This window comes from Dermacentor variabilis, chromosome 5 (assembly GCF_050947875.1).
Source record: "Dermacentor variabilis isolate Ectoservices chromosome 5, ASM5094787v1, whole genome shotgun sequence".
Lineage (NCBI taxonomy): Eukaryota > Metazoa > Arthropoda > Arachnida > Ixodida > Ixodidae > Dermacentor > Dermacentor variabilis.
Window position 1 is genome coordinate 119,158,355 of NC_134572.1, and position 23,188 is coordinate 119,181,542.

Below are 23,188 nucleotides of genomic sequence, written 5' to 3' on the forward strand. Positions count from 1 at the left end.
ACATTCTCATTTGTTATATTTACTTCAATCTGGCTCCATTAAACTTGTGCAAGTAATTATTGTGTGCTGCTTTACTTACATTTGCGCGCATGTAGAATGTTCCAGAAATATGTAAGTACGCAGTGTGCCTCCACATACTTCGGCATAAACGAAACCGAAACTGAAACCGCCAATCAGGCAACCGGAGAGAGAGCGACGCGCTCCCAAAGAATCCCGCCGCGTCTCGACTCTCGCGAGAACGTCGGCGAGGAGGACCCGCCCATGCAGGCAAGAGTGCTTCCCTTCGCGATGGCTCGCCTGTGTTAGGGTTACGCCGAAACAGGTTCATTCCGGGATAATCCTGTACAATAACGTACCGACCGGCAATTAAATTCCATTCACATCGGCGCCACGCTCGCCTGGAGCCGTGCCAGGTGTTCCGATGGCACAGACGGGGGGGAAACGTGTGACGAAGATGTGACTTCACAGGGCTGTCTCTCCGGTGAGTGTTTATTTTCATTATCGAAACCGACGGACCGCTGTGGCGAGCGCAAGCTCTCGGCGATGTCGAACGCAGAATGAATGGGGCCACCCGTTTTTTCCGCGTCGCTAAAAACATGCTGCATGACTCATCATGCGGCGGCGCCAACGATCTGCCTTGCGCCTTGTTTTGTACCTAGCTTTATGTGCAGGCAAGTCAGGCAGGCGCCTGTGCGGCTTCCGTGGGTCGCTCAGTTCGATGCTGTGTCTTATCGATTTTCGCGTGGGTCTCGCGGTGCCTCCTGGCCCCCCGTTTTGTTCCTGCAATTGTTAACGAGCAACGGTTCTGTGTGACCCAAGTGCTATCTTTTCACGCTGTCCGGTTGACGCCGCAGACGTTTCCTGTACAGTGAGCTGGCGCGAGTACCTCGCTACGTTGCCCAACAGCATTTATTAACGCTCCGAGACGTGTGCTTTGAAAGCGCCACAGAACGCTTTGGTCGCGTTTACGAGCACCCTAGTCATTCTCTTTTCTGTTTCGTAGGCAGAAACTGGCGCCGCCGAGATCGCCTTACTGAATTTTGGTTGTGCGGTGGTGTTAGTGAAAGTCGTCGGCTAGAGAAGGCGTATTTGCAATTTTTTTCTTTAGTTGAATATAGTTCTAATCTTTTAGTTATCCCCGCGCATCCGTACACTCGTATCTTTGAAAAGCAACTGTAGAAGCTTTAAGTATAAACCCCATGCAAGCGATCTTGCACGCGACAGCGACAGGCGACGCGATGGAGATGGCTGTCGCGTTCGCTCGTCGCCTACAAGTTGCACCCCATGCGAGCGATGACTTCGAGCGACGTCTCCCCAGTGTTGCCGGTATGAGGGCAGCAATATAGGCGCCGAAACTAGCGTGACGCGTGTTTTATTAACTTAAGTTGATGTATTTTACTGTAAAAAGCAGCATAAAATATTTCTGAAAGTCTTGCAGTAGGTTCTTATCCTTGCACCTATAAAAATTCAATCGTTTGCTCGTTCCGTGCGACAATCGGAAGTACTGGAGTTACGTACATCCAGTTCCGGCTTTGCGCTATTGGCTAGTCGCTCATAGCACTTCCGGGCGACGAGCGACGAATTCTAGATTTGCAAAACCGAGCGACCGCGCGACAAGACCGAGCGATCTGTTCAAGCGACGGCCTGATCCGTCGCGCAAACCCGTCGCTCGTCGCTGTCGCGCACAAAATCGCGCTAATGGGGTTTAGCCTTTAACGTTTCTAATCTAGAGTCTGAGGTGCTTAATGACAGTTGCTTGGTAACAACGGCCCGATAAGACTTTGTTTCCTGAGCAGACGGCGAAGCGATAGCAGCCATGCGAAAACTGCTTTGTGTTTGGTGATCTATGCTCTATGCATATGCCATTTGATAAAGTCCATTGTGATTCGCGACGTTATGTTGTTCTGTGGTGCTGGCTTGAACTGTTTTCTTTTTCAGTTGTAACCGGCCGTTATTAGCCTTTCTGTCACGTCTAAGCACTTGTTCTTTTTGCCTTGTAACAACTGCCGTGGCAGTAAGCGAGTGAAAAATCGAGTTTACCGTGTATGTACGAAATCCCGCGAACGTTGTGGTCGTGTGGGGCATGTTCGGTGATGTTTCTTTCCTGTCTGAAAGAGATCTACGTTTTTCCTCTAAATGTGGTAAGCTATAAGACTTCCGTTTAAACAAACGGCACAGGCAGATTTCGCTCACTGGAAGGAGTAAAATATATGAAAAATTTTCAGAACCATAGCCTAAATGAATACACTTAAATACATTATGCGCATATGTGAGCTGTCAAACCAGATTCCACAATCTCGTATGTGTACTGGTTTGAGCTATTTGGTTACAGTTCATGATCAATGATTATGTTATCAATGTTGCGCTTGTGTCTGTCGTCCCCTAGTTCTCGTTCTAAGTGGTGCGCAAATAATATTGCCCACAATTTCGTTCACGTTGAAGGCCATATTCCGTATGCATTACTGCCTTCGTCAATGCTTTACCGTCGGCCGTGTTAGGATAACCTGGATAAATCCTTCAGATATTTTGGGACCGCAGCCCATAATTTAGTAGCTGTACTTTCATATCGCATGGCATCCTACTTTATTTATTTCGTAAAGTGTAAAATGCTTTTCCTGTCTTTAGTTTCTCTGGCGCTGCATTAGGATTTTACGTTGAGTTTACATTTATTTGCGAGCCAGAGATTAGTGTACCAACTGAAACTGCTGTGTCTGTAGGAAGGAAATAGGATCCTTGTTTCAAGCTTGTGGTTAACTTCCACATCAATGTGTCGTGCCTGGAAAGTTCCCTGGGGGTTCACATTGAAGACGGAGGCGTAATTTTTGTGGGTAGGTGTAGACAAGTCGACCGGTGCAGGACAGTGGTAACTGGAGATCACCGCGAGAAACTTTTCGCCTTGAAGGAGCACTAAATAATTTTTGTTGTTTCTTGCGATAGAAGAAAACCATGGACTCCTAAACCCCCATCCTCCAAAAAGAAAACTGACATATGCTTAAGAAAGCTATAAATAATTCAATATAATCGTTTTTCTCCAGCTAGTTTCGTTTCTACTGTGCCGTGACGTCATGACGCGGAAGGTGGTCACGTGGGACCAGGACGTTGCGACGTTTTGACACGCCCTGTGGTTCGCTTGGTCGCCTCCTATTCTGCTGTTCGTTCCTAGGGCCGATTTGGAGGCATACCAGGTGGTCGAGCGAGCCGGAGCGAGTGTCAGAACGTCGCAGTATCCCGCTTCCACGTGCCACCTTCTGCGTCATGACTTTATGACACAATACTTGGATTCTGGGGTTTTTACGTGCCAAAACCACGATTTGGTTATGAGGCATGCCGTAGTGGTAGACTCCGAATTAAGTTTGACCGCCTGGGGATCTGGGGAAGAAAACTGGGGCACACCTGAGGAAGGCAACTGAAACTGGCAGCAGAAAAGCTATTCTGTTCGGTTATTTAGGGCTATCAGGGGCTTGAGAGTATTTTTTTTCTAGAGTTTGGCAGTCTCGGATCATTATTTCAATGCAAAAAGGAAAAGAATAGTCGGAAACATCATTGTCAGTACGCCATTTAAAGGGGCTCTGCTTAAGTGTCGTTTTAATCGCTTAATTAACTAGTACTGTGGGATGCGACGATATCGTAGCACCATCGTGCGCGCCAAAAACAATGTATAATTTATTTGACCGGGCAAACCGCCTCCTGCACTGACCACGGCGATTTTCGGCAGTGGAAATGACCTGTGGTGCACGTGACAATGATGTCAATGGCTAAGGAAAAAGTTAGGAGTACAGTGTACGTTAGCAGGGAGCATCGCGCAACGCTGTTGAAGCCAAGAGCGTCGTCCCAATGCGTAGTGTGAACGTCAGAACACGGGGCATACGTCAGAGCGTGCGGTAGGTTTTAGTACAGCTGTTTGATTTTTTTTTCGTTACCCAATCGCATGAAGGAAAGAAAATTTGCAGGACGCTCAAGCTTTGCCTTTAAGAGCGGAACGCGATAGCATTCAAAGATCCCCGACTGCTTTTCACGCTTCCCGGCAACTGCAATTTATGTAACCGTAATGTTTACCGGGAAACGCCAGCGACGAATGCTTTGCACGAAGGCGAACTTTCTAGTAGGAACGCGGCCTTTTGCGCGGGCCGCGATGCGGCGGAGGCGAGCGCCATCTGGAAGTGTTTCAAGGAAACGGGCCCGCCGCTCCGTGGACTCCGAGATATTCGCGTGCAAGCGCGCGCAACAGGTGGATGCGGTTGCCAGTCTGTGTTTGGCAGAAACGCTGGAAAAGGGGTTTGCTTGAGTTCTCGCGTAATAGAAGTATGTTTTCTCGCATATTCAAATTACACTCCGACGCTGTCATGTCTGTAAGTTGTGTGTAAGTTGTCCTTTACGATTGTTTTTACTTATTTTAGCTTGAGAAACACAATTAGTTAAGTGATTTCCTTGCGCATTTGGAGGGCATGGGTATTAAAAATTAAATTATGTGGTTTTGCGTGCCAGAACCACAATCTGATTATGAGGCACGCCGTAGAGGGGGACTCCGGAAATTTTGCCCACCTGGGGTTCATTAACGTTCACCTAAATCTAAGTACACGGGTGTTTTCGCATTTAGCCGCCATCGAAATGCAGCCGCCGTGGCCGGGATTCAATCCCGCGACCTCGTGCTTAGCGGCCCAACACCATAGCCACTAAGCGACCACCGCGGGTTGGAGGGCATGGGTATGGGTGGTTCGAAATGCCGGAACGACGTCCGACGCTGGGTGCCGGACGCCGACACATGGTTTTCTGCTACCTGGGGCCCTTAACGCTGTCGCGTTTGAAAGTTCCTCCATGTCTGCAAATCTCGATTCTTGCTCCGCGATCTCGACGCAAGAGGTCACGTGTTGGGCGGACACTGATCAAAGCGACTGGCGTCATGGAGCATTCGCTTGCGAAGGCTGGCTGCGTGACGTAATGCTCCCTCCTAACTTTTTCTTCCTCCATGTCGACACGCCAGGCCGCGTATACCATTCATGTGGTTGCAGCTAAGTCGCGCCATTACACGCTGAAGCAGATAAAAACATGATTTATGCTTTATCAAACACAGAAGGATTTCCGCGTTTGAATATAATGCTTTTGCACCCTGGCACTCGGTGTGCTGTGCAGCGATTTTCATCGTAGACCTTTTCAACGGAAACGCTTTGAGCCTTGTCATATAATTATTATTACATTCATCTCTGTGTGTAAATAAACGCACTGCAGTGCTACAGAAGGCGGTCGAGAAAATAAAACCCCGTCGCAGGGGGAACTGAAGAACGTTTTCGAACTTGTAGACACACTCTCACACGCTTATCGCACGCAGAATAATAACAAATATTGAGCTTCGGAAAGGAAATATCTTTAAACTCGATACTGAACTTCGCCTCGCAACGCCGGACCATGGGTCATCGACGTCATCGTGACGTCTTGACGCGGAGCAAAATTTGCTGTCGTCGTGCTGCCATAAGGCTAGGTGTGATGACGTTGCTTGGGGGGAAAAAAAAATGAAACGACATTGGTGCGCGCGTTTCTACTGGTTGCGCTTGCGTGGGACAGATGCAGCGATCACAGGAACGGAGCGACCACTCCTTTCGAGCCCGTTTATCATCATGGCATGATGCACCCGCTTCCTCGGTATATATTGAAACCGAGAGTGGTCCAGGGAAACAGGTTATAGTAAGTTATTTAAGGACCTTTCGCACGTGCCAGTATTTCTTTTTCTAAGGTTCAGAGTGCTCGGAACCTGGCTTACCGCGCACAGAGTACTAAATTTCCTGTCAGTACTCCTCGGTACTCCTTTAAAGGGCTGCTGCTGCTGGCTGGAGCTGATGTTGGTGATCGTCATCATGAATCGCCCATTAAAAACTAACAATTTTTTTTCCGGATCCTCGTTTAACAGTTACAGTGCAGGCCTTTAAATAAAGCTTACCAGATGTTTAGTTTACGCGAGCTCAATTCTGTTCAGTGGTTTAAGTTTTGTTGGGTTTCATTCAAACACACACACACACACACATCTGAGTGAAGTTAGATTGTGGCAAGTGCATCTGAATATAGCCTAGTCCAAGAAATTGTGCAATCATGAGCAGCACACTTGAGTTGCAATACTTTACAGGAAGAAATGATGTGCAGCTTGTGTTGAACAAGGGATGCAGCATTTCAGGTCTCTGATGAAGTACCCCTGTCGACACGTTGGTTCGCGCTTCAGACATTCCGTGCTTGATCACTGACTTCATTCTTTGTGTTCCTGTGAACATCTGTCCTATTTGAATTTTCCCATGAATTCTGCTTTCTTTTCTCTTTCTTTTTTTTGTCTTTGAATTTTACTCGTGTTTTGTACAAGATGGGTCGGCTGATTGAGATGTTCTCGTGCGCGTTCGCGTTCATGCTTCGTCTTTACCGTCCTGAAGAGCGAGTACAAAAGGTTGCAAGCAATGTCTGCGTTTTGGATGTGTTGAAAGTGCCTACTCTCAGTTTTCTTAAGTACTTCCACAGTGAATCGTTAGTACTCGATTTGAGCGCCGGCCAACTGTAGTGCACAATTAATCTTGTTACCTTCACCTAAATCTTAATCAAGGTCTATATGTTTTTTCTTTCTGCTTGTTATTCGAGAGGGGCAAAAAGTTTAGCGATTGGAAGGGCAGATAGGTTGGCCTAAGGTACATTCCTCTGGACAGCCATTCGGTGGTGAGGGAGGGGAAATAGAAAGAACAGGGGAATTGTATAAGCGACGATGAGGACGGGGAATAAGTGAGGCCAGATAACCAGGTCTCCTGAGAGTCCATATACCTGTAAAATTTAAATATCTTACCTCTCGATTCACCAGTTGCCTAGTCATTGTGGCAAACTAGTGTACATATTGAGCCAAACCTAAACTATTGTGTTGCTACCAGTTGCAGGGTATTCGTCCTGGGAAAAAAACACCTTTCACGTCAACTATAGAGCACAAATTACCTCGCTCTTTTCCGAATTATGGCTGAACAGTTGAGTGGACGACTTGCACTCAAGCTGGACGATTTGGTGACTTCTTTCTTCTTTTCCCCCCCTCCTTTAAAGCCACTGAAATAGAATAGGCGTTCTTCATTCCTCTTGACGGTTCCTGCAAATACTCGAGTCTGACATTTTGCTTGACATGCCCAGGCACCTTTTCCTTGTTCCTTCTGCTTGTACATTGGTGTCCTATTGCGAGAGCTTAAGCACTGGCCATGCGATTCACGAGCCAGAGAGAGACACCTACGACCGTAAAACTGGATACTTTCTGGAACCGAAAGTACACCGTAAATAATTATTCTCGCATCTTTCGCTGCAGTGTGCACGTGCATGTAGTATTCTATTCCCGCTTGTGTGTACACAATAATAATAAAAAGAAACTGTGAGCCCCAGTAAGTTCTGTTCCTGGTCTTCTATTACGGTAGTGTGCTGGTGGACGTATTGAATAGTTAAATAGCAGGCTGTCTGGTAGGGTCTCGCAGCCTGCTATTTCCGCGGCAGGTATTAATTCACTCGTGCCACCAAGCGCGGGGGCGTGGGATTTGTTGGGCCGAAAAGCGAGACCTGGTGAGGAGGCACATGTGCCCTACCGCATCGGGCGACCCGCTTGCTCCTACATATATATATATATATATGTATATAGACACACACACACACACACACACACACACACACACACACACACACACACACACACACACACACACACACACACACACACACACACACACACACACACACACACACACACACACACACACACACACACACACACACACACACACACACACACACACACACACACACACACACACACACACACACACACACACACACACACACACACACACACACACACACACACACACACACACACACACACACACACACACACACACACACACACACACACACACACACACACACACACACACACACACACACACACACACACACACACACACACACACACACACACACACACACACACACACACACACACACACACACACACACACACACACACACACACACACACACACACACACACACACACACACACACACACACACACACACACACACACACACACACACACACACACACACACACACACACACACACACACACACACACACACACACACACACACACACACACACACACACACACACACACACACACACACACACACACACACACACACACACACACACACACACACACACACACACACACACACACACACACACACACACACACACACACACACACACACACACACACACACACACACACACACACACACACACACACACACGTGTTCGCGCTTGAGCGGTTCGCGCGTGTCGTGTCAAGGAGAAGGCAGCGACTCGTCTATTCTGGTTTGAGGAAACGGCGGCTCGGCGCGCTCACTCCTCGCTACCTCCGGCATGCAAATGTATCTGTGGTTTTGCCGCAGGGACTGCGGACAAATTGCCCGACCGGGCCTCCGGGCCGGGAGTGTCTTCTCCGTATCTTCGGTGAAGAAGACGGCTGGGCCGGGCTCGCGGAACTGGCACCGCGGTCGTTTACACCGGCCACGTCTGGTCTACTTCGGCGCTGTTTTGTCACCGGTCTGACGCAGAAGCTCGCGCCTCGACTTGCCCCCTTCCCCCCTTTCTGTTTTTTTCATTTTTATTCGTCTTGTTTTGATAGGCCGTGTGGTTTCCCGAACACCCCCCCTCCCCCGTTGGTCGGCTGGACACGCCTTGACCTCGGGCAAGAAGTGCGAACATTGGAGTTTTTCGGTGTACGCTTTTCCTTGAAGAAGTCAGAGTACGATAGGACAACTATATATACTTGCCTGTAGGATGGCTTCCGCGAGGTGAGCTCTAGAGCATGCGCCAGCTTAACTGTATCCTTAGAAATAAAAGTGCCTGTACGCTAACAAACGTCATTATCGAGAAAAAAAGGTTCGCCCACAATATAGCACTGACCTTGTCCCGTGGTAACTACCCGTAAATTTCAACGGGTGGATGTGCAGGGTGTAGATGATCGTTTTTGTAAGCGGAGTGAGCGCTTTCAAGCAGTTATCGTCATCAACTATAATTAGGCAACAGCGGTGTCTAAAGAACGAAGTGACAAATGCACCGCTGTGTACAAATCGAAGACAATTCGTATAAGTGCGCCTCCCATTGCGTTCGGTCGTTTCCGTGACGTCAGCATGCACGGAGTCGAACTCGGGACTATGTTTGGAACGCGGATGCTCAGATCACGCGTGCAGCGCGGCTTTGTGGTTGGGGCTTGTACTGAAATGTTACATTGTCGCCGAGTAAGTCGGCGAAACTCGCCAGCACTAACGTAATGGCCGAAACTTGGAGGATAACCGAGAAAGGAAAGCTATATGCGGACGGCGCAACGAGAGAGGGAACGCGAAATGCTTACAGGAACGTGGCCGCACGCGCTTGCGAGCGAGCCGACTCTGCAGTAGCTAGCTGATAGTTAGGCGAGATTAAGAAAAGTAATGGGAGTTTGCCATGTGTAAGCCAGATTAACCGGCGGTATATGGCAGTAATAGAATGCACACCAACGTTGCCGAGGGAAGTGAAATTTTGTCGAACGCGGCTGAGGATCAGATGCGAATGATATTAAAATATTTGCAGAGTTTGTATTTGTCAACTGAATTGGAAAACTGACCGGTATGGCAAATTCAGCAATTCCTTCTCCAGTTTTATATATATATATATATATATATATATATATATATATATATATATATATATATATATATATATATATATATATATAGCGCGTGACGTCAAATTTTCGCGTAGCCGACAGCATGGGCGCTGACGCGTGACCTTTTCCGAACAGCCCGATCAAAAGCTTTTCTGACTGCCCAGATGTTTCTTTCGCTTTTGTTTTAGTTTTAGAGGAACCGTACGGCAACTTCATATTATAAAGAAACATTTACTGAAAGAAAGGTTTCCTGCTACCTAAAGCAAAGTTACTTTCCATTTTTAGCGGAAAAAATGGCTGCACTATTAGAAAGGGATATGTGGCTTCGCATCTGCATTGAACTTTCGTCATGCCGCTGTAAGATACAGCGGCCGTTGTGGGAGCCAAGCGTAGCCGACCTGGCCGACTGCATGAGGACAAAAACATAGAGGACCAAATATTCGCCGCGGGTCGAGGCACAGAAATCTATCTGCTGCAGCTAAAGCCCGGATGCGACTCCGCACATTTTACTGGATATTATAGATAATCATCCAGCCACAACCGTAGGGTACGCCCGCCTTCCTGAAGCGCTGGTATTCAAACCTGATGGGAGCGTCGACTCGTCAGCGAGCGAGATAAGTGTTGATGGGGGGGAAAAATGCAGGAAAGAGATGGAGCCGGGATCGTTACAGGCATAGATAACTGCACGATATAGATATGCTTTCAATGAAGCGACAATACATGATATATGAAAGAAATGCTAGACGGCAATAGATGCAGTAAAACTCGATCAAAAGGGGACGTCAATGGAAATCATCAGTGCGTGGTCCTGTCGTTTTGTGTCCCCCCCTCGTGTTCCTTATTTGCGCTGTTGTACTTGAGAATCGACACCAACTAGCACAATTCAGCGTTCTCATAAGTGATCATCGCGATGATCATCATAATAAACAATCGAACAGCGGGTCTGCGCTATGCTTCTGTGGCGTATTATCAAACGCGTTTACCGCTACGGGGATGTGCCTCGTCACTGCTTGGGTTTCTTCTAATTATACGTCTACAAAGGCCCGAGGCGCGAGAGCTGAGCGAAAGCGCGGGTACTGTCAAAGCTTTGGTATTGTTGGATCTACTTTCGCGTTTGGACGGCCTGCGGTAAAATATGGTCAGAACGCGGCTATAGCACGTTCATTATACCAACCTCCAGTTTGTGGGCACGACCGTAACTTAACGCCACCGTTGGTAACGACTCCGCGTATACGCTGCGTTAACGCGTAATTAGGCGTCCACGCGTTTCCGCGGGTAACCGTTCTCGTCTCCGCCTGTCATTTGGCGCTGGTTTCGCGTTCGCCTTGGTTTCCGGTCCGTGATTTGAAAGAAAGAAAAAAAGAGTGCATAAATACAGTTTAACATGATATTTCACATAACATACAGGCTGCGCTTCTCTGCCTTGCGTGCATTTGTGGACTTTGCGCTTTCTCGTGACGGGAAGTGTACTCCCTCTCACCAACTCCGTGCTGCGCAGCGAATGCCGGCTCGTGTCGGGGATCTCGCCGGCCACAGTCAACAAGTCACCTTCTAAACAGTAAAGGGAACAAAGGTCAGCCATTGTGCGCTGCTTATTAATCCTTTCGCGAAGCTTCCATTGAGTATACGTGCCTCGTGGAGGGTGGCCAGTGGAGGAGCTGGACCCGTTTTGGGGTTTGCGGTTGCGTGCGACACATGCGAGGTGTAGTGTAGCGATTGCTCACACTGCATTTCCTACGTGATTTTTGTCCCCGTATACGAGTCACAGTGTGCAGGCAGCGCTATCAATACTGGGGGATCGCCAGACGTGTTCCTGTATAGCGCCAGGAGTCTCGGATCAGATCTGGAATAGAAGGTGGCGCGCGAAGGCCGTCGTTGATGGAACCGCGAGGCCACCGACCAACGCTCTTTCGACCCCCGTTCGGTGTGCAGTTTTTTTTCTTCATTGAAGAGAGTCACTTGTCATATCTGCGTGGTTGTGCACTCCTTTTGATTAGTGTTTTTTTTGGGGGGGGCGTTACGATGCCGAGTGCGAGGTCGTGAGGGTGGTCATTGGTGTGAGCTTAAGCGGGGGGGGGGGAGCGGAGGAGGGAGGAGTAAATAGAAAGAGAACACGCAGATTCGACGCGATGTCGGGATACAAATCACGCTAAGCTTGTAGCACGCAAGGTGGCAGCAGTAGCGAAAGACGCGCGCCCAGCCTCGCCGCCCGTAGTTTTTGGTTCTTTGCGTTACGAACATGGAGGAGATGTGTAATGCCTGTCGAGTGAATAACGCTGATAAGAGATGTATGGCGCAGAGAAGTATGACACGTGTATATACCCCTCGTGTCCCAGCGGCGCACCCATTCTGGGGCATTGGTCAAGATTGAGCACGTATAACCCAGTGGCCAGAGTCGTTCTATATACTCGGCGAAGCAGCAACCAGCGTGCACCCACAAAGTGTGTGTGTGGGGGGGGGGGGGGTAAAGAGGGGCGGAAAGCTTCGTTGTAACCCTTTCGGGCTCTGCGTACCCACTCATACCCAGGAATTTTGGACAGTGCCCCTTCGGCAATCCGCTGAACTTCGCCGCAACACACCAGCGTAACTCATTGGGCAGCACTATCAGAAATTATATTTGAAAAGATAAGCCTAGTTTCTACAACTTCTTTTTCTCGTTAGCAGCGTCGAGAGGGTACTTCCTTGTTCTAAATGCGTACGTTATTACATTTACTCGGCACTTAATGCTGCTTTATAGCAGTGTTTTGGTCCTGACTACTGTTATAAAGCTGCAGCGAAGTTTGGACTAAGTGCGGTAAATGCGTATGTTAGAAGGAAGCACCTTCTCGACGTTGCTAATTGAAACTTGTTCAAACTCGCCAATCTTTTGAACTATGTAATTTTTGAAAATGTTGCCCTATGACTTACGCTTGTGTATTGCGGTGAAGTTCAACAGATTTTCGAAGGGGCGACGTCCAAAATTCCTGCACATGTGCTGCGCACGCCAAGATAATGCGTCAACAGCAAAAGCAGTGATCAATTTAATGGTATTTACAACGTGTCGAATACATCTTGATACAGTCTGTTTGGAATTGTGCTGCAAGTTCGAATAACGCGCGAAATGCTTCAGTAAAACGAAACATTAATATTTTAAGTGGCTGGATAGGTGCTAGACATGTTAGATAGCCTGCTAGACATGCAATAGCAGATGTTCTTATATCTTAAGTACCTGTAGTTGTTTTTCTCATGGACTCCACATTCCCTGAACTTAACAAAACTCGCCAAATAATTCGAAAGGCTTCATCTATTTTGCAGCTGTACGCTTTACCATTCTGAAGATCTAAGAAATGCCTTGAAAGTAAGTTTTCAATGAACAGAATTAATTGGCTCCTGAAAGATCTAAAAACGGCCATGTATACGGAAACCTCAATGGTCCTTCAAACAAGCCTGAGGGAATCGAATTGAATCCAGAGTTATCCACAACAACGCTGCTCTGAGCTAAGTGAACGCTTGCGGGCGGAAGATTACTGCGTATATTGTGAACCAGAAAATGGCGTCTCGTGTGACGTCAGGTCTCGTGGGCGGTTTTTTTTTTCGCTGAGAAACTGTCGTCACAGTGGCGGTCTCGGCGTGCGTACAGGCCGGAGGCCTGACACTATAAGCTGTCATCTAGTCATGGCAGTGGTGAGAGTCGTAATAATTTAAGCGTATCACAAGGACAGAGAAAGCACCCCGACCGCGGCTAACAACCTGGCCCTTTTCGGTTCGGCTCTGACGTCAGATATACGGTTCACCGCTGCGGTCTGTTTTGTCCTTTCCTTTGTTCCTGAGCTTACCAGATTGCCCTTTCCTGCAGAACAAAGAAGTTGTCTAGGTTCAGCAACAACAACAACAGTGATAATAGCAATAACGATCACATCTGTATCATGTCACGATCGTCGCGTCACGCGATGCGCATGCGCCCAGATGTAACGCCAGCAAGTATTTATTTTAAATACGCGACGGCTGCTCACTAATGTGGTTCTTGTTCCCCCTGCACCCGGCCCGTCGTGTCTTATCTTCGGCCCGATATCATGCAACATCAAGTACGCCTGCCGAATGCCCATTGGGCTCGATTTGCGAATATAATGAACAATACTTGTCTCTCTCTCCCTCTCTCTGTCGAGAGGGAGAACAATATGCTGCGGAGTATAAATTGCGCGTAATATTCTCTGACCCCTCCCCTTTGCGCGGGTCATTTATTGCGTTCTTTGCGCGTTGTATGGGCGCTCTCTGGCTTGGTGGCATAGTCATCTAAAGAAAGGAAAAGACGCTTGATTCTGCCTCCAAAATATTTATTGTTTTTCGGCTACAGGCTCGCCCTCGTAATCGAGAATACGCAGGCAGCCGCGGCCACCATTACCGCCGATCGATCGCCGAAAGCGGCGCCCCTCCTACGTGGAATGCATAATGAATTCACGCACATCACGCGCGCGCCTTTTTCTTTCACCTCCCGGCCGAGCAGCTCGGGTCGTGTTCGCCGACGCCTCATTCCAACGCGCGCCTCCTTCAACGATCATTCAAGGCCGTCTCGGAGCGCCACCCCGACCGCGCACACATTGCCCAATAGGCTCTGCCCGCAGACTCCTGGCATATATGTCCGCGTGCTAAATTAAAAGCGTGCGCGACAACTCGAGCAACGTTTTCCCCGCCTTTCCCCTACGAATGGATTGATGTTAAGAGCGTCTCTTTGAAGCGGGACGATGGCTGGTGCTAGTAAGCTCGTTAGTTTAATCCTCTGTGCTGCGTTTCAATATCGTTCCTTAAGATTCCTTGGTTAATCCAGGTCCTCCTTGGGGTCCCCAGCTGTATCGGATAGCTGCTGCACACAATTAAGAATAACGTGCGTAGAATTCGTTGGCAGTGTAGATCGAAATGGGTGCCAATCAAACCAGAGTTTTCCATCGGGGCGTTACGTTAATGTGATTTTCACCAGAACAAACTAGGAGCGATGCATGGTTTGCCCGCGTACATGGGGAAACTGCTTTGCGTGTATCTATCATAACTGCAGTGTTTGTACGTATGTATAGTGTGGGGTCTGGATTTGTCTCCCATTCTGAGCTGGCAGTGCCGCAACACGTTTAACAGCAGGATGCACACGCGGATAGGAATCCGCCGCACTTTAATGCAGTCACACCTGAGACGTATTCCAGAATACCTTTTTTTTTTCTCCTGCTACACATTTCAGCCTACGCCGTATATACTGGGCTTGCGATGCCAGCTTTGTTTCGAACTCGATGGGGCCCGTATACGACCTGCTGCACGCAATTGCGAAGACGAAGGGTGCCGGCGCGTTTGCCCAACCGGCCTTGATCCGAGCTCATGTGACTGCAGCGTCCTTTTGGCTGTTGGCCACACGAGCGACCTTTTCGGTGGCCCCCCACCACTTGCGTCTGCGCCGCTCTCTAGTTTACACACTGGGGCCAGAAGATGATCGCGGTGGCGCGCGCGGGTGGTGTGCGTGACTTTTTTGGCGGCGCGGTCGAGGTTGGTCGCGAGATGCGGCGTGCCATGGAGTTGCGCCACTGGAGTTTGCTGAGAACACAAGCCTCCGGTTGCGGTTGCGCCGGATGCCTCCTTATTGTCCGGATGATCTGTTAGCTCGTGTTGAATACAGGTGAACTTGTTAGTGGTAATGTGTTCGTTTTCCTTTCCTTTGGAAGCAGACCAGCTAGGTCTGCTAGCAAGACCTGCATAGTAGCATACTTATATATTAAAAAAAAGAAAGAAAGAAAAGACGAGCCTACAAATGTTTGCCCTGCTCTTTTGCGTTCATTTACTGCTTTCTCCTTTAATAAAAAGTTAAGCTACGTGCACTTCTTCCTTTCGCGTGTATGCTGTGAAATATCAACCGAACGCTTTTTTCCAGCAGCTCTTGCGCAAAATATTTGTACCTATAGATGTGTAACATGACGTATTGACTACTGTATAGTAGTTCCCGCATTCAACAAATTTTCGACACATTGCCGAAGTTCCAGAATGTTGGAGCTGCCATGTTTCGAGGCGTCTTTCGACGAATTGGAAGCGACAGGACGGTGACACGCGTGTGCTTCCCATTTTACCGGCGAGGCTGTTTACCTTGTTTCGGTTCTGACTGTAAAACCTCCTCGTGTTGGTATTGTTGAGATTCTTCAATCTCACCGCTGCCACCCATTGTTTAGAGATTATAGTTCGGAATCCCACCGCTACCACCATCGTTACAATTTGGGTCTTCGAACCCTAGCTGAGACTGACATTGACATTTTGGAGCGATAGAGGCGCCGCCAGGCGGACCCAGTCGTTCTAAGTGGGCTCTGAGAGGCGGTCGCGAGCTATATGTCAGCTATTCGCCATGCAGCTCTCTGCTTCTTGTAAATAGTATGCAAATACGTGTACGAAGGCTCCTCGATCTTTGCTCCCAAGTCCGAGACTCCTCCTCTCTTCTGGTTGAAAATCGCAATGTCGGTCTCAGCCCGGCGGTTCCAAGACCCAAATCGCAACAACGTACGTAGCCGCGTCGTGCAGTGCATGCACTTAACGTTATACCGCGCCGAACCGCTGGTATTAGCGTCGCCTCGGAGGCGCTTCCGTGCCGATTGCGGCCGATCCGCTGCCTCTGCGGGCCGCGCGCGCAGCCGATATATCTGGGGCAGCCTTGATTTCGCCCTTGTTCCGGGCCATCCGCCGCCGCCCCCGAAGGGATCGAGCAGGGTGCCGCTGCACGCCCGCACTGCACGCACGCGGGCACGCTCGTGCACGGGGACGTAGTACGTGCGGTGGGGATTCGGCACAGCGCGCCACTGCATAGCGACGCGCTCCACCGATTACGCCACAGACAAAAGAAGGAAGACCGCGCTTGAATTAGCCGCCGCCGCTGCCGCTGCTGCTCGCTAGATTGGATTAATGATTACGGAGTCTGCAACCTGCGCACGCAGTTTTGGTTGCTCGCTTCATTCTTTGCGCTTGTTTGCTCGTTCTTTTAGCGCGTGCTGTCGCAGCGGCGGGGATTAAGGGAGAAGGGGTGAGTGCACCCCGTCGCATCGCGGGCATGCCGCGCATTGTGTGTGTGTGCCGAGAGAAATCGGGCTACCGCCTTAGGGGAGGACCCGATTATTGTGCGGGCTAATTGGCTGCCCCAGAGGAGGGGACGACTGCACAGCAGCCAGAGAGTCGTTGCGAAGATGATGGCCTGGATGACGGGGTCACGTGCGCGTATAACGACGTGCCGGGACGTCAGAGGACGGCGGCCCAAGATGCGCGATCCGTGATTGTATTAAGAAATTACGCGGCCTCTGTCAGTATAGTGGGTCGAGTTGAACAGAAGAGACCTGCCGTAAACGGGTCGATTAACACTGCAGGCGGTGGTGCGTGGTTTCTCATACATGATTACGACGGCGCAAGAAAAATGAGAACCAAATAAAGACACAATTATGTATAATGGCCGGACTGAGCTCTGTTCTCGAATTTGGCCCGTTTGCTGCATACGCTAATGTTTCAGTAAGCATTGATGCTGCGCGCGACTGACCTGGTAGTTTTGTATGCGCATCGATGCGCGCAGTGCAATTGGCGTTCTCGTATCCTCGTGTTTAGCGTGTGTGTAGCGGGTGCCCGAACATGTATGCTCTAGATTCCCCCTTTTACGTACCTTTGAAGGGGGCGCGGTTTTCTCGCATCTGTATACTCTATAACGCTGCTATATACGAGGGTTGTATCAGCAGCGCAGGGTTGTCCATAGTTTTAACGTGCGAGCTATAGTTAACCTTCCTGGCGGCCTATCAAGGCACTGCTATATATAGAATAACCGGAACTAGAGGTGGAAATGTAACGCGGGGACAAGTAACAAAACATAAAGCAACAGCTCCAACGTGGCATGGCAGCTAAAGTGCACATAAAGCACTGTTGTCATCCCGCGTCCGCGCTGTTTCTTCACCACGTGCACCCGTGCACCCCGCAAGCGACAAGTGAATGTTTGAGCGGGACGGAGACGAAAATGGGCAGTTCTTTTTTTTTTTCCTAGTTCAATTTTGTTCTATAGTGTGCGGCAATTTACAGCCTTAAGAAGAGGTCAAAAGGCGACAGTGCCCCTGACTATACAAGCACTGTCGCCTATATAGGCAGTCACCCCGCATGCTTCCCGTTTATCGCAATCGCGTCTGGAGCGTGTCCAGTTACAGGCGGCGGCGTTGTATATATATACGTCGGCCTGCGGCCCCTGCATGCCATCCGTGAGGCCGGCTCTCTATAACGAGCAGCTAACAGAAACCGGGTAGCGGAACTGAACTCAAGGCTCTGTCCTCGTCGGGCCGCGTGTATATGAATTACCAGGCCGTTCGCTCTCCCACGCTGCGGCGCTGGTTTGTAAATACTATACGGTTCTCGTCGCGCCCCGGAAAGCCGTAGGCAGCCAAGCCAAGAAGGGCTGCGTCGTCGTCGTTGCAGTCTCTGGAAGACACGCCTTCCTTTGTCTCTGCACCCGCTGCTGCTGCTGCCGCTGCTGCTGCTACACTGTGTGCGTAGTACGTGTCTGTACGAAGTGTGTCTTGCACTATCGCGTGTGGGACTCGCCGGCGCCTCGGGGCGGGTGCGCGCGACCTTGTGCGTCTGTGTGCGGCTCGTTATTGCTTCTTCCTGCGGTGGCGGATCGCGGGCATCGTCAGACTGCGCATCGCTGCGTGTTGATGTCTACACGGCGCAACGCAGCCACTTGAGAAACGGGGCCGCCGCGCCGCGGACGTGCGTGATGTAATGCGCCGTATAGCGTGTCGCCCGCGACGACAGCGTTCGTGTGAGTGCGAGCTGTACAGGGCAAATCGGCGTTGTGCGCTGGCGGCTCTGATTTCTCTCCTTCTCTATCGGATGTCGGGACGTTTCCCACGGTATACGCAGTGGGACCTCGTTACTTCTAACAACTGCGCCTCTCTGCGTTCTTTATTGGTACTTCTGCGCGTTGTGTGGGGTCGGTCGCCTTCATAACGAAGCGCTTGGTGGGGCCTCCGAACTTCGGTGTAAAGGTCGCTCATCGCCGCTAGCAATAGTGTGTAGGCTAAGCGTGTTCAGCAAAAGAAAACCTTTATTTAACAACATGAATACAATGGGTACTTAGTGAAAGAAGCCACTTAATCTTCTTGTACACACTTCGTCCGACAAATATGCGCGACTGCAGCCTACCTTATGACACCGAGGTTCACAGAATACTAAGAGAGAGAGAGAGAGAGACAAAAGGGAAGGAAAGACAGGGAGGTTAGCCAGTGTAAGTACCGGCTAGTTACCCTGTGCTGGGGAAAGGGGTAAACGGAATAAAAGGAGAAAGAAGAGAAAAAAAGAAAATGCTAAGGCCGCTCATCAGTGTTCGACAGTATACAGCCCACTGGGCGAACATCCGGTAGTTATTTATTTACAAATACTGCTATCCCATGAATTGGGACATTGCAAGAGTGGTACAGAAGATTATACATAAACAATATTAGGAAAGTGCATGATTACAAATGTGAGTGTAATGATTTACAGAGAAAACAGTACAGTGTCATGAAAAAAAATACATGATTTGGCAATTCACGCACAAAATTATCAACAGACATTTCACGTAACGTGCCATCTAAATCGTTCCACAATTCAACTGTGAAAGGAAAAAATGAAAATTTGTAGCTATCTAAAAGCGGCATAAACGGCACGATGTTAAGCGGGTTGGAACAGCGCGTGACACGTGCTGAAGAACTGGCGAAAGAGAAGGGGGCGTCAACATAAATACGCTTGTTGATAATCTTGTGAAGTAGGATAACGCGTCTGTGTTCGAGTGTGTCAAGTGATAACGTGCGGGCGTGAACTGTGGGAGAGAAGTGACGGTCGTAACGCTTATATATAAATCTTATTGCTTTTTTCTGCACATTTTCAAGTTTAATAATATCTTTGGCGGAGTGTGCGACCAGACCGCCGATGCATATTCAAGTACAGGCCTTACTAAATATTTGTACGCCGTCAGCTTACAGTTTTTGGTTGCATCTTTTAATGTACGTTTTAAGAACCCGAGTTTCCTGAGTGCCTTGGAGCAAGTTAAATCTATATGCCTAGACCAATTCAAGTTTGAACAGAATGTTACACCTAGGTACTTAAACTCGTTCACGTGCGTTAGTTGATGTGTGTTGTTAGTGAAGGAAAAAGAAAAGGATTTTTCTTGTTAGTGAATGACATCGATACAGTTTTGCTAAAATTTAACCTCATCTGCCATGTGTTGCTCCAATCATAGAAAGAAGAAAACACCTTGTTTAGAATAAGCTGGTCGCATGCATTATTTATATTTGAATACAGAACGCAGTCATCTGCATATAAACGGATTTTAACTGACGTGTTATTAGTTATCTGGACGACGTCATTAATGTAAATGAGAAATAAAAGTGGTCCTAGAACTGATCCCTGCGGGACGCCAGATGTTGTATGGACAGATGTTGATTTAGAGTGATTAAACGTGACAAACTGTGATCTTAATCGCAAGTAGTCCTTAATCCAGCCTATTAGTCGGACGCCGTGAGTTCCCTTGAATAAGGCACCAAGTTTGGTGATGAGCTTACTATGACAAACCAAATCGAATGTTTTTGAATAGTCGATAAAAATGGCGTCCATCTGACCGCGATGATTTAGGCATGATGCAATATCGTGCGTGAATTCAATTAACTGCGTGAGAGTAGAAAACCCAGCCCGAAAACCATGCTGATTATTAGACAGAAGATTATTGTTAGACAAGTACAAGACAATATGTTTATGAATAATGTGTTCCAATACCTTGGAGCAAGTGCATATTAACGAAATTGGTCTATAATTGGAGAGGCTTTGTTTGTTACCAGACTTAAATACTGGTACTACATTAGCTGTTTTCCAGGTTTGTGGAACGGTTTCAGTTTGGAGGGATTTTTGGAAAATAACAGTCAAGTACCGGGCGCACCACTCAGAATACTTTTTTTAGGAACATGTTAGGTATATTATCAGCTCCAGCACTTTTAGTCGTGTCAATTTGCAACAAAAGATTCAGAACTCCATTAAAACTTATATCCAACTTCGGGAAGGCTGGCAGTTCAGTAACTAGACTAAACATCGGTCTAGTGTCGTTGTCGCTGTCAAATACCGATTTAAAATATTTATTAAAAGCTTCAGAGATAACAGAAGGGTTAGAACGTGCTTTACCATTAACAACAAAGGATGAAGAACAGCGACCAGACGGAGTAATTGTTTTCCAGAATTTGTGTGGGTTGGTTTCCATGAATGTAGTTAGTGTGTTCTCATAATAATATTTCCTAGCGTCATGCATTTTGGTTCGTAGAGCCGTTTTCAAGGTAACTAGAAACGCACCATCACTTATATGCTGTGGCTTACATCGCTTGCGAAGTCTCTTTATGCGACGAATAAGTTGGATAATTTCCCTGTTGGTACCAGATATGTTTGGGATTTCTTTTAACACACTTCTTGGGCACAAAGTTGCACAGACAGTCATGCACAACTTTATAAAATCGCTCGACCAACATGTCAATATCAAAGTGTTCACTACTAAATAAAAAATCATCAAAATGTGACGCCAGAGCACCAAGTATCATGACATCATGAGCACGAGTGAAGTCAGTAATCATCCTGTATTCTGGTCTTTTGCGTTCAGGTGCAATATTCAATTTAAGAACGACTACTTTGTGATCAGACAGACCATCACCGACTTCACATTCGAAACCACATTTAACCAACTGCTCATTCAAAAGCACAAGATCCAGCAAAGAGTCACCACGCGTAGGAGAGTGGACAACTTGTGAGAAATCGAAAGAAACTACTATGTCAATAAGCATGTCACACTGTACCTTGTCGCGACCAGTCGATACGAGTGAAGCCCAATCTATGCATGGCAAATCGAAGTCCCCACACAAGACCATTTTGTAGTTATGTAATCTATGTGCTGCGATATAATCATTCAGAGCAGGAAACACATTGTAATCGGAATTTGGAGGACGATATATTACGCCTACTACTAACGTTGACAAGGAAATATTAACTTTGCACCAAACTGACTCAGTTTCTGGAAGCTCGGGTAGCAGAGAAAAGTCGATGCCATCTATAATGAATAAGGCCACACCGCCACCACGACCGGACGATCTATCTTTTCTCAAGACGCAATAACCAGGTGGTACAAATTCTTCATATAAGATTCAGTTATTGAGCCAAGTTTCGGTCACACGAATCATAGAAGGGTGGTAAGTTTCTATAAGCCAGTTAAAATTATCAATTTTGTTGAGTAAACTGCGGGAATTCACATTTAAAAGCGTGAGGCAAGGTATTTTACTTCGAGCATTTTCGTTCAGTAATCTGGTCTCACACTGGTCACGTCATTCCCGGTGGAGCGATTCACCATCTTTGTTGTTCGCAAGCCTCACACGCGTGTTAGTTATAGTAGCGGCCCACGGGAGCGTTACCATAGCCCCTGCGGAGTTCGGGCCCTCCCAAGTTTTATCAGGTGTAGTGTCGACCGGCGCTGGTAAGGTGATGGGCCCACCGCTGTGTGTTTTCATTGAAGGGCAACAAACCAACTTTCGGGGATGCCTAAATTGCTTCGTTGTGCAGACAAATTCGCTGTAGCGGTCTTCACTCTAGAGTCGTTCGCAATGCACACGAAATATAATAATTCGGCCGGGACGTACGGAAACCTGGGTTATATTGGTCAATTCGTTGTAGAGGTGTTTGACTATACAACGCCGCCTCCATATAGCTGCCACTGAGTCCTTTTGTATGGGGAAGCATTGTCTGTACAGAAAGGTATATATAGCAATTTCGCTGATCAATAGACATGCCTCACAAACGACAGCAACAAAACGCTCGAGTATTCCTACTGGTTTAGCAGTTCTGATGTTTTACAGCTGTAAATGCGGTGTCCCTCTTCTGCATTTTGCTTAATGCGAAATTTTTGTCTGCTCTTTCTCACAGATGTTACCTATAGCCAGTCTATAGGAGATCTGTAGGTGTTTTGTGAAGCCTGCGGATTTTCTGTAGACAACCGGTGGACTTCTGTACCTTTCGCTTTGTTTGTGCACTTCCTTCGTTCTTGCTCCGTTTCCTCGCGTCGTGTGCCAGCCCACTCGGATCAGCACTTGTGGCGTTGTACTGTTTGTCGACAAGTGGCTAAGAAACGCGTGCAGAAGACTGAGCCACGAAAAATAAAGGAAGAGTCTTTCAGGACTTTAGCCTGTATGCAGTCTGTAGATTATATATACCCATGTAGGGACAAATCTGTTACAACTTAAGAAATGAAGCCAAATTAGGCTGTCAAAAATTACAACGGTTGTCTTTGCTTATGCAACATACCGTTGAGGGCGCAAGTGGTAGGGCCTGGAGCTTCTGTTGCTTTCGCATCACTTTGACCGCGTGACGCCCAGTCCATGAGAGCCCAAAGCTCTCGTGGCCTGCAGGACCTGAATAAAGTTGATTTCCTTCCTTCCTTCCTTCCTTGCTTCCT

At 48.1% G+C, this 23,188-nt stretch overlaps 1 protein-coding gene across 1 annotated transcript in view; it reads left to right on the forward strand.

Moving 5' to 3' along the window:
• The first annotated feature begins 239 nt into the window (after nt 1–239).
• Nucleotides 240–23,188, forward strand: part of LOC142583123 (uncharacterized) — a 120,061-nt gene continuing 97,112 nt past the window's right edge. The window contains exon 1 of the mRNA XM_075693454.1: nt 240–481. The gene's annotated coding sequence lies outside the window, so the exon portion shown is untranslated. The remainder of the gene's footprint in view (nt 482–23,188) is intronic.